The 16,793-nt window shown below is 49.2% G+C and overlaps 1 protein-coding gene across 1 annotated transcript in view; it reads left to right on the forward strand.

Moving 5' to 3' along the window:
• LOC126252644 (uncharacterized) overlaps positions 1–16,793 on the forward strand; it is a 257,033-nt gene that overhangs the window by 210,721 nt on the left and 29,519 nt on the right. The window lies entirely within an intron of this gene.

A 16,793-nucleotide genomic window follows, 5' to 3' on the forward strand; every position in this document is an offset into this window, starting at 1 on the left:
GCCTGTTGCCCCTGCACCTTCTGAAAAGGCTGCTGCCCCTCTTCAAGAAACACACGTTTGTCTGGCCTCTCAACAGACACCCCTCGTTGTGGTACGGCTATCTGTATCTCAGAGGCACGCAAGTCTCCCCATCAAAGGCAAGGTCCATGGTTCATGGGGGGGGGGGGGGGGGTTATTACTACTATTTCTTCAGTACTGCTGTGATCTGTGGAACTGTTCGGTTACTAGGTGCGGCTCTTTTGTCGAGCGGGCTGTTCTGTTTGACTGCTAAGTATGTTGCAGTTATAGCAGCATACTCTGAAAGAAACCTAATTAGTATACAACCTGGATCAGCAGACTTGCCTATATTAAGTGAATTAACCTGATTCGCTCCACCGGGCGTGTCTGTTGTTATATTCGTAATGTTTTCTGCAGTTCTTGATTCAATTTCGGGAAGATTTACTTCGTCATCTTTGGTGAAGGAATTTCGGAAACCATAGTAACTCCACTTGGTTGGTACTGTCATCAGCAACTTTACCAACGCTGTCGGGCAGTGAAGGTATTGATTGTGTCTTTCCACTTGTGTACATTACATAAGACTGGCTTTGGTAGCATTTCGGGAAATGACCCTTTGAGTATCAGTATTTTCTGCCTGAAACTACCACCGATGCTGCTGCAATACAGAGACATCTAGAGGTGTACTGTAGTACTTCTACGAATGTAGTGCATTGGAACAGTCAATTATAGCGTTGAAGGCAACAGTCAGCGCAGAAATTGTGCTACGTGATTGTAGGAGATATACTGCGGCCATACTGAGATCATTGATACTTAATGTAAGTATATCTGAAGTTATTATAACGTAAATTTGAGTATATAATACTGCGTTTATTAGTGGTTTCGATATGAAAACTCTGTGGAAGTATGTAGCTATGATACAAAATTTATTAAATTTTAGATTTTAGCTTCTTACTTAGGATTATAATTTGTTTTAGACATTACCAGTCCATTGACGTTTCGAGATATCGAATTTTATCTAAAAACAATGCGAATTTGCCATCGAATATATTGCGTGATCTGAAGGGTGGCTGAAAACTCTAGTGGTTCCAGAGTCAAATCACTACCTCAGAACAATGGATGGTTTACTGTTTGCCGATTTCTTCTTGTATTCGTTGTCTAATGCTATAATAAAGGTTAATTTCGTAAAAAAAATTTAAAACTATATTCCAAAGTGAAAGCTCATCCTTGAAACAATTGAGGGTTTACTTTTTGCTAGTGTCTTCTTGTATACGTTTCTTGCTATGATAATGAAGTTTACTTTTGTGAAAAATTTCAAAATCATATGAGTTTTCGTATTGTTGGGACTCAAAGTCCTAAAACGATGTTGTTTGTTTTTTATACCAACGCATTTTCCATAACGTGTACTGTCAGGTAGGGGGGGGGGGGCGGGTACTTTATGCCCACCATAAGAAAAATTGAAAATATAAATTGCGTTTACTGCCCTTAACTTTTATTCACAACCTACTTGTTAGAGATATACACTCCTGGAAATTGAAATAAGAACACCGTGAATTCATTGTCCCAGGAAGGGGAAACTTTATTGACACATTCCTGGGGTCAGATACATCACATGATCACACTGACAGAACCACAGGCACATAGACACAGGCAACAGAGCATGCACAATGTCAGCACTAGTACAGTGTATATCCACCTTTCGCAGCAATGCAGGCTGCTATTCTCCCATGGAGACGATCGTAGGGATGCTGGATGTAGTCCTGTGGAACGGCTTGCCATGCCATTTCCACCTGGCGCCTCAGTTGGACCAGCGTTGGTGCTGGACGTGCAGACCGCGTGAGACGACGCTTCATCCAGTCACAAACATGCTCAATGGGGGACAGATCCGGAGATCTTGCTGGCCACGGTAGCTGACTTACACCTTCTAGAGCACGTTGGGTGGCACGGGATACATGCGGACGTGCATTGTCCTGTTGGAACAGCAAGTTCCCTTGCCGGTCTAGGAATGGTAGAACGATGGGTTCGATGACGGTTTGGATGTACCGTGCACTATTCAGTGTCCCCTCGACGATCACCAGTGGTGTACGGCCAGTGTAGGAGATCGCTCCCCACACCATGATGCCGGGTGTTGGCCCTGTGTGCCTCGGTCGTATGCAGTCCTGATTGTGGCGCTCACCTGCACGGCGCCAAACATGCATACGACCATCATTGGCACCAAGGCAGAAGCGACTCTCATCGCTGAAGACGACACGTCTCCATTCGTCCCTCCATTCACGCCTGTCGCGACACCACTGGAGGCGGGCTGCACGATGTTGGGGCGTGAGCGGAAGACGGCCTAACGGTGTGCGGGACCGTAGCCCAGCTTCATGGAGACGGTTGCGAATGGTCCTCGCCGATACCCCAGGAGCAACAGTGTCCCTAATTTGCTGGGAAGTGGCGGTGCGGTCCCCTACGGCACTGCGTAGGATCCTACGGTCTTGGCGTGCATCCGTGCGTCGCTACGGTCCGGTCCCAGGTCGACGGGCACGTGCACCTTCCGCCGACCACTGGCGACAACATCGATGTACTGTGGAGACCTCACGCCCCACGTGTTGAGCAATTCGGCGGTACGTCCACCCGGCCTCCCGCATGCCCACTATACGCCCTCGCTCAAAGTCCGTCAACTGCACATACGGTTCACGTCCACGCTGTCGCGGCATGCTGCCAGTGTTAAAGACTGCGATGGAGCTCCGTATGCCACGGCAAACTGGCTGACACTGACGGCGGCGGTGCACAAATGCTGCGCAGCTAGCGCCATTCGACGGCCAACACCGCGGTTCCTGGTGTGTCCGCTGTGCCGTGCGTGTGATCATTGCTTGTACAGCCCTCTCGCAGTGTCCGGAGCAAGTATGGTGGGTCTGACACACCGGTGTCAATGTGTTCTTTTTTCCATTTCCAGGAGTGTATTAACATGTAAGAAGAATCCTGGACCTGAAAATAAGTATATATTTCTTGTGAAAAGTGACATCAAGTAATGAGACTTAGATTGTTGGGTTAAGTTTTACTGAAAAATTAAAAACAGTTACATAACACTGTAGAAGAGACCATAAAAACAATTTTCTTTTTTCAAAATTTTAAAGTGAAAGATGCATGGCTAGATGACAGTATTTTGAAAAGATGGGCATGACGTCTCCCTCCGCCACTATTGGTATTGCTAGGGTTAAGTCATTTGCACGATAAACGACCTGTTCAGTGGCGGAGAACTGACTGTAGTCGAGGGAAATAGCGGACCAAGAACAGAGCCCTGCGGTATCTCCCACCTGCCGTACGGCTGTGTGGTCCAGCTGTTTACGCTGCAAGGCAAATAAACAGCTGGACGGGGTGAGTAAGCCAACTCTTAAATCCTGCATCGAACTGAATACTGGTGTTAATCCCGCCTGTACGAGAGCCGGCGACAAGGACCGCGGCCCGCAGCCAACTGGTGTCGCGTACCGGGCGCCTGAATTATGCGCGCGACACGCGTCGCCGTCTGGCCGCCTGCATTATGCAGCGCGCGCCGCGCCGCGCCGCCTAACCAGCCAATGAGCGCCGTAATTAAGTGGCTGTGAATAAGTCAGGCCGTACGCCCGCCAGCCGCCTCTGCGCTCTCAGAGCGCCCGGCGTGCGCAGCAGCCGCGCTCTGCCAGCCCGCCGGAACTGTGTCCAGCGCCCACCCCGACCTGCCGTGTAAACAGCGGCGCGGTCTGTGGGCGCCGGTCCCACTCCGCACTCCGCAGGCACTGTGTCGTGTCCTAACACGCGATAAAGGCAACACAGGGGCTGCAGGCCCGTCAGTAACTTCCGAGCAAACGCAGAAGACAAACTTCCCGCTGGAGGCAGGTCGACTGTTAGCAATAGTGCCCAGCACTGTCGCATAGCACCTACGAGAGGGGTGAGTTTAAGACTCGATAGGAGTTCAACTGGCTACTACACACCTAAGGGTAATTCCAAACATTACAAAAAGCAAAGGGTGCAACTGGTCGCCCACAACGAGTCAGTATCTACGACTGTGGACTGAACATCGACAGAAGCAGCGAACATCTAAATCTACATCTACGTGATAACTCTGCTATTCACAGTAAAGTGCCTGGCAGAGGGTTTAATGAACCACCTTCAAGCTGTCTCCTTACCTTCCACTTTCGAACGGCGCGCAGGAAAAACGAGCACTTAAATTTTTCCGTGCGAGCCCTGATTTCTCTTATTTTATCGTGATGATCATTTCTCCCTACGTAGGTGGGTGCCAACAGAATGTTTTCGCAATCGGAGGAGAAAACTGGTGATTGAAATTTAATGAGAAGATCCCGTCGCAACGAAAAACGCCTTTGTTTTAATGATTGCCACACCAATTCACATATCATGTCTGTGACACCATCTCCCCTGTTTCGCGATAATACAAAACGAGCTGCCCTTCTTTGTACTTTTTCGATGACATCCGTCAGTACCACCTGATGCGGATGCCACACCGCACAGCAGTACTCCAGAATAGGGCGGACAAGCGTGGTGTAAGCAGTCTCTTTGGCAGACCTGTTGCACCTTCTAACTGTTCTGCCAGTGAATCGCAATCTTTGGTTTGCTCTACCCACAATATTATTTATGTGATCGTTCCAATTTAGGCTACTTGTAATTGTAATCCCTAAGTATTTATTTGAATTTACAGCCTTCAGATTTGTGTGACTTATCGCGTAAGCGAAATTTAGCTGATTTCTTTTAGTACTCATGTGAATAACTTTGCACTTTTCTTTATTCGGGGTCAATTGCCACTTTTGCACCATACAGTTATCTTATCTAAATCATTTTGCAAGTCGTTTTGATCATCTGATGACTTTACAAGACGGTAAATGACAGCATCATCTGCAAAGAATCTAAGACGACTACTCAGATTGTCTCCTATGTCGTTAATATAGATCAGGAAGAACAGAGGGCCTATAACACTTCCTTGGGGAACGACGGATATTACTTCTGTTTTACTCGATGACTTTACGTCTATTACTAAGAACTGTGACCTTTCTGGCAGGAAATCACGAATCCAGTCGCATAACTGAGGCGATACTCCGTAGGCACGCAGTTTGATTAGAAGACGCTACAGCATTTTAAGTACAACCTTTTAGAGCCATACTCTAGGCGGGTAAAACAGACTTGTCGGAACTTCCTGGCAGATTAAAGCTGTATGCTGGACCGAGACTCGAACTTGAGACCTTTGCCTTTCACGGGCAAGTGCTCCACCGTCTGAGCTACCCAAGCACGACTCACGCCCCCGCCTCACAGCTTTACTTCTGCCAGTACCTCGTCTCCTACCTTCCAAACTTCACAGAAGCTCTCCTGCGAACCTTGCAGAACTAGCACTCCTGGAAGAAAGGATATCGGGGAGACATGGCTTAACCAAAGCCTGGGGGATGTATCCAGAATGAGATTTTCACTCTGCAGCGGAGTGAGCGCTGATATGAAACTACCTGGCAGATTAAAAGTTTGTGCCGGACCGAGACTCGAACTCGGCACCTGTGCCTTTCGTGGGCAAGTTTCATATCAGCGCACACTCTCCTGCAGAGTGAAAATCTCATTCTGGAAATATCCCCCAGGCTGTGGCGAAGCCATCTCTCCGCGGTACCCTTTCTTCCAGGAGTGCTAGTTCTTCAAGGTTCGCAGGAGAGCTTCTGTGAAGTTTGGAAGGAAGGAGACGAGATAGTGGAATAAGTAAAGCTGTGATGACGGGGCGTGATTCGTGCTTGGATAGCTGGGGCGGTAGATCACTTGCCCGTGAAAGGCAAAGGTCCCGAGTTCGAGTCTCGATCGGGAAAACAGTTTCAATCTGCCAGAAACTTTAGTACCAGCGCACACTCCGCTGCAGAATGAAAATCTCATTGTGGAGACATGTCGCAGCTTGCTGACGCATGAGCAACACCCTGTTGCTGTTCCAGTGATCTGACTGACATCAACGTCTGAATACTAAAACGTGGGTTTCTAAAGGACTGTGGCGGCGCAGTATTTCTCCCTTTCTATAGTGAGCCCACCAATCCACTGGCACTTTATAGCCTTCAGCCCATCTGACGAGTCGCTCTGCACCTCCAGCGCGCCTTTGGCCAACCACATTCGGATTCCAGCAATTCTCCTACTCGGTATGTATAGATCTATCTGGACTTTACATCAACAGACTTCAAGTTTGATAGCAACAGCGTTCAGATGAACGCACGGCCCTTCCTCTTATGGCCAGCAACGATAGTGTTTTACGTCTTGACCCCGCCCAGAGGTCTTTCGTGAGTGCGTATCACTGTTGTAGCACTCTAACCGGCCTAGACCCGCTGACATTGCAGTTCTTAGAACCAAGTACTGAGCTTGCTGCGTCCGATAAGAAGTCCTTTTTTTAACCGTCTTCTGCTGTGACGTCTCAGAACACAACTAGAGGGTGGAAGGAGTTACCAGTTAATTCCCTGAAGTGAAACTTCTCCCCTGGACAGCTGCCCAGAGCGTCGGAAATTCACAGGGCTATAGCGTTACTGTTGACATCCAGCAACCTTAACGAAACCACTTTTATCGGTTCATGGAATTGTGTCTATGATTTCCTACCTTGTAGCGTCCTTGCTGGCTTCCAACAGCCTTAAGCTTAACGACGTACAAGTCATTACATCGTTAATATATGACAACGGTACACAGACTTGTCAGCAACTGGATCAGGTGTGGCACCAACCGATATCTACTGTGCTCCTGTATCCTACATCTACACCCATATATACGTATACACACTATAGCAAAACAATACCCACAGACGTCTGGGGGCTGCAAAGAGTGTCTGGATCAACGAATTAAAAGGACACGTCAATACCTAGAAATGAGAGCCAATGCTGATACACAGTTCGAAGTTATAGAATCCGACGCCTGTCGCTGTGCATTGCTTCAGACAGCAGTTTTGACTTTGAATACTAAAGGAATACATGCTGCTGTCCAAATCGCTGCCTGGATAACAGATGTTAGCAACGGCTGCTCCCGGCTGGAAAATGTGTTGCTCTGGTCCCCATACCGTGGTTGCCCAGAACGGTATGGGCAATGTAAGGTCTTACGTTATCGTGTTGAAAGCTGAGCTATGATCTTGGGTAGGGTCCTCCTTCCAAATAAGTTTATCCTGCTCCGCAACTAGTGGCGCACAGCCTGGGAGGTCTTCAGTTTTCTCACCACCACAGCAAGTACCGTACTGCTGCCGACATGTGTGCTCTCTCAGCTGCTTTCTTTTCTCTTTCCCCACTCCATCTCTCTCTCTTTCTCTCTCTCCGTCTCCTCCTCCCACCTCTCTCTCTCTCCCTCCCTCCTCTCTCCGTCCCTCCCCCTCTCATTCGTTCGCTCTCTCTCTCTCTCTCTCTCTCTCTCTCTCTCACACACACACACACACACACACACACACTCATACACATACGCATGCAGACACACACACAAACTTCTGTTACTGGGCAAAGTTTCTTGATCAAGAAGTTAGTCAACTGTAGATTCTTTATAGAATCTGACTGGGACGTCATCTCGCCCTGGAAATTTTCTGTACTCTCGCCGTTGTCAGTGAATAACAAATTTGTCTACTACTTGTGGTGCCTCATTTCATAATATAATTCGCTCATCATTCGTAGTAATAGCCCTGCTGTTCGCCAGGACTCGTGTGTGTGTGTGTGTGTGTGTGTGTGTGTGTGTGTGTGTGGGCGGGTGTTGACACGACTCTACCTACACTGAATTGATGCGACGTGATGTGATGTGGCGTGATGTCGCACATGCAGATCATCACAGTCCGTCAGCGGTACAGCTGTGTTCTTTCTGAGTCCAGACTCCACTCTCGTGCCACAGAATGACACGGAGGCGGTGCCCACCGCAGGTCTGAGCGGCTTCACGACGAAGACCGCTGGAGGCCGGTCTCGGCAGAACGCTGCCCCCTCCCCGTGCGCTTCCACGCCTTCCACGCCTCTGTCGCGCTCCGCTAGGCCTTGTGGCTACATCTGCCCATGCGATGAATCGTGGGAACGGAGTCTCCCACAACCGTGTTCTTCTCCAAAACACCGTCGGATTTCCACAGCGTCAAATTAGGATAAAAGTCATGGTACTGATGATAACTTTAATCATCTTCGGCAGCAGCAGACACTCATCATGTTAGGAGAGGTCGTGTCGAGGTCTTCGGCGGTAGTGACGCCCAATGAAGCGTAAATAGCTCGGTGTCCAAAGAAAGTCTCCATTCTCCGCTGAGAATGTAGCCGCAGCCAAGGTTAACGCTGTCGACTCACTTTGTCCTTTCTATGGCCTCAAAAACTATGATACGTTATTCCAAGAGTTAAAATTCGGTCATAGACAGAACAAAATGTACACAATTGAAAGAGAAGGGGCGCACGACTGCGACGACAGGAAAAGCATCTAGTAGCAAAACTAATTTTTTTAAAATGTCAAATGTCTGAGCACAGCGGAGCCTGTGCTAGACGAGATTAACGCTAACGCAAAGAAGAAATAAGGTGATTTCTTAATGCTCCCTGGTGTGCCCCACGTTGCGAAACTGTAAGAGGAGAGAGAGAGATGCAGTTGAAATGCTAATTAAATCAATACCCTAAGCTGTCTGCAGGCGCTGATATACATCAACGGAGACAGTTGCAAACGTGTGCCTCGACCGGGACCCGAACCCGGGATCTCCTGCTTACATGGCAGACGCTCTATCCATCTGAGCCATCGACGGCACAGAGGACAGAGCGACTGCAGGGGTTTATCCCTTGCACGCTCCCTGTGAGACTCACATTCCCAACTTAATGTCCACACACTACATTCGTAGTGCCCCTGTCCACTACACTCATTACTCGCCGCAGACAGTCTTACCGAGTCCCGTAAGAGTTCGGGCAATGCGTGTGCATCCGCACAGAAGAAGAAGGTTAATTGCCGGTTAGCCTTAACTATACACGGAGAACAGATACCATCCCCATATAGAGAGATGCATTTGGTTCCGCACTGACAAAGGACGCAGCAAATTCCAGGTCCCTCGGGTCCAACATACTCCTTACCGGCTGCACCGTCGCCTCCGTCCTGAGCATACAGTAGCTTTTAAGCTTCGCCTGTCCACGTCCCTTCCTGTCCTGTGAGGCGTCCAGAGCGCCAGTGGAGAATCAGAAACCACGATTCAGATAAACAGAGTCTCAGGCAGCGACACGACCTTTGCCACCGTAAGTGCCGTCACTTGTAGGTCAGAAGGTGTTGGAGGTTACCGTCGAAAGCTCCAAGTTTGTGATGGAGCAAGGACACCGATAGTGCTTTGTACAGGTACATGGAAGTGGCCAATCGTGGCAAACACCGGTATTTCTTCTTCTAGGAGTCTGTCTCCTCCGTTATACTGTCGGTGGCTCTTCCGAAAACCTGCAGGAAGTTCTGCACATCCCCCAGAGTAAGTCTAGCGCCTGCGCTTCGCACTGAGCCCATCCTGTTTTCCACAGCGGACTCTGGCTCCCGCACGCGGCTCTAGAGGGACATTCGGGGCGGTGTTGCTGACAACGGATGTCGTTGATGATGATGTGTAGGTTTGGGGCGCACGCCCGTAATGACGTCTTATGAGGCGAGTGCGAGTTAAAGTAGTAAATCAGTGGAACTCTAACAACACAGAGAGAGAAAGAGAAATACAAATACTGCAGCTGACTAATCAATGGAATGAAAAGGAAGTGGAATTAAAATAGCAGAGCAGACAGCTGCGGCTGACTGACATCTAGGTTAAAACGCGTTAGCCGGTCACTATGCAACAATGGATTCCAGACACCGCACAAAATTTCAACAGCTTTTCGACTCTCGCCATTCGCTAAACACGTCGACAAATCTCCACCTACATTTGCTAATACACTCTCATCGCGACGCACACGTCCTGACAGCCAGCTTAATAACGTGTCGGTCCACCTCTAGAACGCAATACATCTGCGATTCACCGTTGCACAGGTTCGCTGAGCCCTCGGTGGGAGTCTACAATTCAAGAAATGGCTCTGAGCACTATGGGACTCAACTGCTGAGGTCATTAGTCCCCTAGAACTTAGAACTAGTTAAACCTAACTAACCTAAGGACATCACAAACATCCATGCCCGAGGCAGGATTCGAACCTGCGACCGTAGCGGTCTTGCGGTTCCAGACTGCAGCGCCTTTTACCGCACAGCCACTTCGGCCGGCAGGAGTCTACAATTATTCGGCATCAGATGTCTACGCACAGGCCACCGAATTCCCGTAAGTTACGGGCTGGCACATTGTGTCGAAGGCTGCTGCGGATAGAGGGTTCCATCAAGTTCAGACCAGCCTGTTCCGAGTAGCCGTTCTCCAGGATGGCGGGGTATTCTGACACGACCATCGACCAGATGTAGAAAGAGAATCAATCCGTCCCAAAACGAAATACGTTTCTACTGATCAACGGTCGAATCTCGTCAATCCCGTGCTAACCGCAACTGTAACAGACAAACGTCGTTGGGTCTGCATGAGAGAATGCAAGGGTCGCCTCCTGCGGAGCCTCAGGTTAAACAAGGTGCACTGAACAGCATGCGACGGAAGGCTTGTGGCTGAACCATCGTAGCATTCTGTCGTTAGAAATGCCACTGACATCCGCCTATGTTACAAGGGCGTTCAAGAAGTGACGCAACACTTTTTTCTCGTTCAATTTCGGTTGAATAAACGTGGAATTTGATGTGGGATATCCTGAAATATTCCCGCTTCAGCGCGTATAGTTTCTGAAGTTCCGGTAGGTGGTGGCGCTTTACAGAGCCTTCAAAATGGGGTCTGTAAAGGAGGTGCGTTCCAAGGAGAGACTTGTCACTGAGTTTCTGTTGGTGAAAAGCAAGAGAATCGCAGATATTCACAGCCGTTTACAGAATGTTTACGGAGACCTGACAGTGAACAAAAGCACTGTTCAAAATGGTTGAAATGGCTCTGAGCACTATGGGACTCAACTTCAGAGGTCATTAGTCCCCTAGAACTTAGAACTAGTTAAACCTAACTAACCTAAGGACATCACAAACATCCATGCCCGAGGCAGGATTCGAACCTGCGACCGTAGCGGTCTTGCGGTTCCAGACTGCAGCGCCTTTAACCGCACGGCCACTTCGGCCGGCAAAAGCACTGTGAGTCGTTGGGCGAGGAGTCTGCCATCGTGACGAGATCGCACAAACCTGCCGCCGGCCGCTGTGGTTTAGTGTTCTAGGCGCTTCAGCCCGGAACCACGTGGTTGCTACGGTCACAGATTCGAATCGTGCCTCGGGCATGGATGTGTGTGATGTCCTTAGGTTAGTAAGGTTTAAGTAGTTCTATATCTAGAGGACTGATGGCCTCAGATGTTAAGTCCCATAGTGCTTAGAGTCATTTGAACAAACCTGCCCGATCTACCGCATGCTGCACGCAGCTGTGACTCCTACAATGTTAGAACGTGCGGACACTCTTTCGAGATGATCATCGGATTACAATCAAATGTCTCGCTCCACAACTGGCCTCACAAAAGTGTGCGCACTCGAGAGGCACTCACAAAGCTTTATTGGCCGGTTCTTCCTCATCCACCCTGCAGCCCGGATCTCACACTTTCCGACTTCCATCCGTTTGGCCCAATGAAGGATACACACCGCATGAAGCAGTTCGGGAATGATGGGGAGGTTACTGATGCAGTAAGACGTTGTCTCCGGCGTCGACCAGTAGAGTAGTACCATGTGGTCGTACAGGCCCTTCCAGCAAGGTGGTGAAGGGCAACGCATTCAACGGAAATAACGTCGAAAAATAGGGCTTTGTAACCGAAAGAGCGGGTAAAACTGGTGTATTGCAATCCTGAATAAAACCAACTTGCTTTCAGAAAAAGAGGGTTGCATTACTCATTGAACGTTCCTCGTACATAACAGTACGTACAGCGTCCGACCTCGGCGTTCTGTAACGAAGTGTGGACGCCCAGTACGTTGCCTAGTCACGATTTCACCGTCATTCACCCACTTTCCATGGATGCTCACGACAGTAGCACGCAAACACCCGACCAGCTTCGCCGTATCCAGGATGATCGTTCCAAGGCGCCGTTATATAACGATCTGCCCTTTGTCATAGTCACTTATTCCCGTGGATTCCAGCATACCGACGCTACAGTGATTCCCTGTTCGCCCCTGCTCCGCTTACATACCAGGGACGCAGCTTTAACAGTGGCAACTATTTATTTACGGCTCCTACAAAATAGATACGTGTTTCAAAGTTTTACTGACCTTCATAGTAGTCACCAGCATTGTGTATAGCCCGCTGCCAGCGATGTGGAAGTCGTAGGATACTCTTAGCAGTGCCAGTTGTATTGACAGGTCGAGCGGCGCGGTCTATTGCCCTATGAATTTGTAGCAGTTCTGAAGCGAATGCCGTGAAGTGTTTCCTTCAGTTTGGAACTCGAGTTAAACTCACGATGGCTTAAGTCAGGGGAGTGCAGTAAGTTGTATAGCACTTAGCAGCCCCATCAGTCAAACAAATCAGCAACAGCTTGCACTGTACGTGCTTGAGCATTGTCCTGCAAAATGATGGTCAGGTCCTGCAGAAAGTGTCGTAACTTCTTTCTCTATGCTGTTGATTTTTGGAACACAAGCTACGACCAGCTTAGAGACAGAAGTGATGACACATCCTGCAGGACCTGACCATCATTTTGCAGGACAATTCTCAAGCACGCACAGTGCAAAGTGTTACTGATTTGTTTGACTGATGGGGCTGCTAAGTGCTATATCACCTACTGCACTCCCCTGACTTAAGCCCTCGTGAGTTTAACTCGATTTCCAAACCGAAGGAAACACTTCACGGCATTCGCTTCAGAACTGCTACAAATTCGTCGAGCAATAGACCGAATCGCTCGAACTGTCAGCAACTGGCACTGCTAAGAGTATCCTACGACTTCCACATCGCTGACAACGGGTTATACACAGTGCTGGTGACCACTCTGAAGGTCAGGAAAACTTCGAAACACATATCAATTTGGTACGAGCCGTAAATAAATAGTTGTCACTATTAAAGTTCCAACCCTCGTAGTTTGCTTATGGCGTCACATGCCCAAAACACCACCAGTTCACATGTTTCGATTCTTCAATGTAAAAATACGCAGTTATAGTATGGTGTGTAGTGAGCTGGACACCCTAGGCATCACTGATGGCGTTCGCTACCTCTAAGTTTCACGGACAGGCCTCCGAAGGACGAGCTAACTGAACAGGCGAGATCGTGCGCCAACAAAGGGCGACTTCTGTTATAGTCGAAAAGGTGCTGAGAAAAACAAATAACTCGATATTTATTCAGCCATTAGAGAATCGTTGCCTTTAAATTAAGTGTCAATCAATACAGTGCTGCACAATTAAGAAATGAAACAAGAAACATCGAGCCAAAGCTTCCACTTTGCGCTCAAGGCGGCTGACTCGAGAGAGGGTGAAGGACACAGAGAGCTAACGCGGGACAGGGAAAGAGCCTGCAGCGACTAGTGACAGCCGCCACTGTGCGTGCTGCATAGCGACTTTTGTAGTGGCAGGAGGCTTGTCATACGTAGTTATTACGAGTGACTGACGTTCTGTGGAACCCTCCCGAGGTGCGTGTGAGTATGTGATATGTGCTAAGGTTGTCTCCTGATTCTCTCTGGCAATTTCTTCATGTCTTGTTAACGATCAGAACACATAATTTTGATTCCAACTGACACTCGAAACTGGTCCATAATCAAATCCAAAGTCATTCTGTAAATCAAATAACAACATAATTACTCAATGGGGGCATTTAATCGATATGAATGCGGCAGCATGGGTACTCGTTCCTCGGGTTCTTTTGGCGTTAAAAACGTAGGGTCAAGCGTTTCTGATAGCCCGCTCAGACAAATGCAGCAGATCGCTTCATTCTTTTTGAATTTGGTGTGGTCTACGGTGAGTCGGGTGGGGCTTACGGTGACGGGAAACCCCACAAAAAGGATGCTTCACTACACTTTCGTTGTCACCAGCGGACCGAAACCCTGCCATGGATTCCAAAATGAATATGCGGAGCAAATGGCTGAAATTTTTGACATACATTCCTAAGATCCTCATCTCGAACAACATTGAAAAGTTTCTTTATATCTTTATACGTTTCCGAGATACAGAGGTTCCAAGTCACCCTACTTCTGCAAGTAAAATCCGGTACGATGCGAAATCTAAGTAATAAATAACCACCTTAAATAGCTCGAATTTTAGCAATACATTGTATAGGTATTTATGTAGAAGAACCATTGCCCCGTTTTCAATGTGTTTATCCGTTGTCGAGAAACACCCCAAAAAGTTCTTTTTTGGATACCAAACTACAGCCGCGGACTCCGAAACGGTTATGCACAGCAGATGGCTGTAACTTTTACCATGTATTTCTAAGATCCCGGTCTCGAACAGCCCTGAAAAATGTTCTTCATGTCTTTACCCTGAGATATAGACGTTCGAAGTTACACGTAAAATAAGCACGTAGATTGCGGTGTGAGGCGAAAACGTTGTTTATAAAGAGACGTAGCACGGATAAACATGCTGTAAAGTATCTCCTTTATCAGCTGGCTGTTGTGTCGATTCCCTAAGGTCTCGACACAATGAGTGGCTAGGTGCACGCGAAACTAACGCAGACGGGCGTAAATTCTGAAACAGGAGACTGGATGAAAACTATAAAGAAAAGAAGAGAGATTTTAATATACTTAACTTTAATGTAGTCTTGTTCTTGTTGAAATACATCTCTTGCATAGTAGTAAGCAATTAGCAATGATACACATGGCGCCTTGCTAGGTAGTAGCGATGGACTAGCTGAAGGCTATTTAATCTGTCTCTCGGCAAATGAGAGGAATACTTGGTAGGTCTAGTCGCAAGCTATGTCGTCCGTACAACTGGGGCGAGGTCAAGTCCGTGTCTTGTGACCTGCCCTGTGATGGCGCTACGTTTGCGATTACATAGTGGCGACACGCGGGTCCGACATGTACTACAGGACCGCGGCCGATTTAAGTTACCACCTAGCAAGTGTGGTGTCTAGCGGTGACACCACATTCCTCCCCCGCAAATCGGCGAACGGTCGTGAGATAAGGCTTCCGCCCGCCGTGGGGAGGACCCCATGTTGACGTATGCGATGAGGTGGGGAGCCTAACAACAGGCGAGGCTGTGCCACCCGCACCTGGCCATTCGGTCCGAGGGGAGCTAGGAAACGCCTGCAAACCTAGTCCAGGGTGCACGTCAACATGAGGTGTATGCGCACGTAATGAGACAGAAGGGTCGACCTCCATGTGGTCGGAGCACCCGACGGGCGAAGACGACATCTGGTCCGGAGCGGGCAAGAGGTCCATGGCGGAGGACGGCTGGTCACGGGAAGCAAGCGGCGGCGCGTGACCCAGGGAGGCGCGAGGCGGCTGCAGCGAAGCGTCCGCTGCTGGCGGCGCCGGCGGCGGCTGCGGCGGCGCGACGCCATGAGGCAAAATGGAAGGCATCGTCGGTAACACCTGGGGATGAGGCGAGCCAGTAGATGGGTCCCCAAGGCGCTGACCGGACGGCTCCGTCGCTGAAAGCAGACGGGGAGCGGCAGAACCCAGGCGACGACAGAGGCGCAGCTGATTGAGATGCCGACGCACCTCACCAGAGGCCCCCAAAACCAAATACATCGCGCGGCCGAGGCAGCGAAGAATGCGCCCTGCGAGCCAACGCTGTGAACCGCGATAGTTGCGATAATAGACAACGTCGCCAGGAGCAAAAGCAGGAGTCTGCCGCTGCACAGGAACCGGATGTGGCGGATGCAGCAAAGACATCAGAGTTCGATGAGGACGACCATGGAGCAACTCAGCCGGCGAGCGACCATCGCGGGGCTGAGAGCGATATGAGGACAAAAAGAGCAACAAAGCGTCCTCCCGAGAATGCGACTCTTTCAACTTCAACATCTGTGACTTGAAAGTCCGGACCAATCGTTCCGCGGCACCGTTTGACTGAGGCGAAAACGGCGCGGATGTCAGATGTTGAATACCATTGGCCTTGCAGAACGACTGAAATTCTACGGACATGAATTGTGGGCCATTGTCGGAAACAATAGTCTGCGGAAGACCTTCAATGCAAAAGATAGCAGACAAGGCTTGGATTGTGGCAGAAGACGTCGTGGAAGACATCCGGACAACAAAAGGAAAATTACTGAAAGCATCGACCACAACCAACCATCGAGCATTCCAGAATGGACCAGCAAAATCGATGTGCAAGCGTTGCCAAGGGGAAGTGGCTTTCGGCCATGCAAAGAATTTCCGCGGCGGTGCGGATTGTTGTTCGGCACACGCCACGCAAGAGGAGCACATAGTCGTAATCGCAGCATCGATTCCGAACCAAGTACAGTGCTGACGAGCAAGTTGTTTCGTGCGCACTATACCCCAATGTCCTTGGTGAAGAAGCTTTAAGACAGAGGACTGTAACGAACGTGGGACCACGACTCGGGATTGATCATTATCGGAACGCAACAACAAAACACCACGTCGGACAAAAAGTCTCTCCTTGTGGGCAAAAAATCGGCGAACCAAAGGATCCTCGATCCGTGACTTTGACAAGGGCCATTGCGTAGCAACAAAACGCAAAACGGAAGCAAGGACAGGGTCAGCAGCTGTGGCAGTAGCTACACGACGAAAATCAATCGGAAACGATGCGACCACGTCATCGGCTTCCGAATCAATGAACATGCAAGCAAGTTCGGAAGAATCGAATGCTTTATCCTCAGCAACAGGCAAACGGGACAACGCATCAGCGTTTCCGTGCTTAGCAGTGGACCGATACAAGATATCGTAGCGGTACTGCGAGAGAAAAAGAGACCAGCG

Source organism: Schistocerca nitens, chromosome 4 (genome assembly GCF_023898315.1).
Source record: "Schistocerca nitens isolate TAMUIC-IGC-003100 chromosome 4, iqSchNite1.1, whole genome shotgun sequence".
Lineage (NCBI taxonomy): Eukaryota > Metazoa > Arthropoda > Insecta > Orthoptera > Acrididae > Schistocerca > Schistocerca nitens.